Below are 1,436 nucleotides of genomic sequence, written 5' to 3' on the forward strand. Positions count from 1 at the left end.
CTTCACCATAAAACCATTTTACTGGAATGAAACGTGAAAATATACTCACAAACATATGTAAACACAGGCACATCAATGATCCAACTATTACGTTCCAATGCAATGTATAGGTGATGCCCATACGCATGGAGCAAGGCTAATGTGTTTCCAGGGCAAAACCCTAATAATCAGTGCAGAGTTTTGCTCTGTTTTTACATACACTCACTGGCCACTTTATTAGGTACACCTTGCTAGTGCCAAGAAAATGTCCCCCACACCATTACACCACCACCACCCGCCTGAACAGTTGATACAAGGCAGGATGGATTCATGCCTTCATGTTGTTTATTGCAAACATGCCTGGCATGCTTAAACGCATTGATTTGCAGCCATGTGATTGGCTGATTAGCAATTTGTGTTAGCAAGCAGTTGAACAGGTGTACTTAATAAGGTGGCCAGTGAGTGTACACAATTTTGTCAAAAGTATTGGGACACCCCTCCAATCATTGGATTCAGGTGTTCCAATCACCTCCATGGCCACATGTGTATAAAACCAAGCACCTAGGCATGCAGACTGCTTCTACAAACATTTGTGAAACACTCTCAGGAGCTCAGTGAATTCAAGTGTGGTACCGTGATAGGTTGCCATCTGTGAAATAAGTCCATCCATGAAATTTCCTTGCTACTAAATATTCCATGGTCAACTGTTAGTGGTATTATAACAAAGTGGAAACAGCTGGGAACAACAGTAACTCAGCCATGAAGTGGTAGGCCACGTAAAATGATAGAGCGGGGTCAGCGTATACTGAAGTGCACAGAAGTCACCAACTGTCTCCAGTGTCAATAACTAAAGACCTTCAAACATCATGTGTCCTTCAGATTATCACAAGAGTGTGTAGAGAGCTTCATGGAATGGGTTTCCGTGCCAGAGCAACTGCATCCAACTGTTAGTGGTATTATAACAAAGTGGGAGCAACTGCGAACAACAGCAACTCAGCCATGAAGTGGTAGGCCACGTAAAATGACAGAGCGGGGTCAGCACATACCGAAGCGCATAGTGCACAGAAGTCACCAACTGTCTGCAGAGTCAATAGCTAAAGACCTCTAAACTTCATGTGGCCTTCAGTTTAGCACAACAAGAGTGCATAGAGAATGCATAGAGAGCTTCATGGAATGGGTTTTTGTGCCAGAGCAACTGCATCCAAGCTTTACATCACCAAGTGCAATGCAAAGCGTCAGATGCAATGGTGTGAAGCATGCCACCACTGGACTCTATAGAAGTGGAGATGTGTCCTCTGGAGTGACAAATCACGCTTCTCTGTCTGGCAATCTGATGGACTAGTCTGGGTTTGGCAGTTGCAAGGAAAACGGTACTTGCATGATTGCATTGTGCCAAGTCTAAAGTTTGGTGGAGGAGGGATTATGGTGTGCGGTTGTTTTACAGGGGTTGGGCTTGG

This window comes from Staurois parvus, unplaced genomic scaffold (assembly GCF_062004578.1).
Source record: "Staurois parvus isolate SC_StPar_1 unplaced genomic scaffold, SC_StPar_1.0 ptg000596l, whole genome shotgun sequence".
Lineage (NCBI taxonomy): Eukaryota > Metazoa > Chordata > Amphibia > Anura > Ranidae > Staurois > Staurois parvus.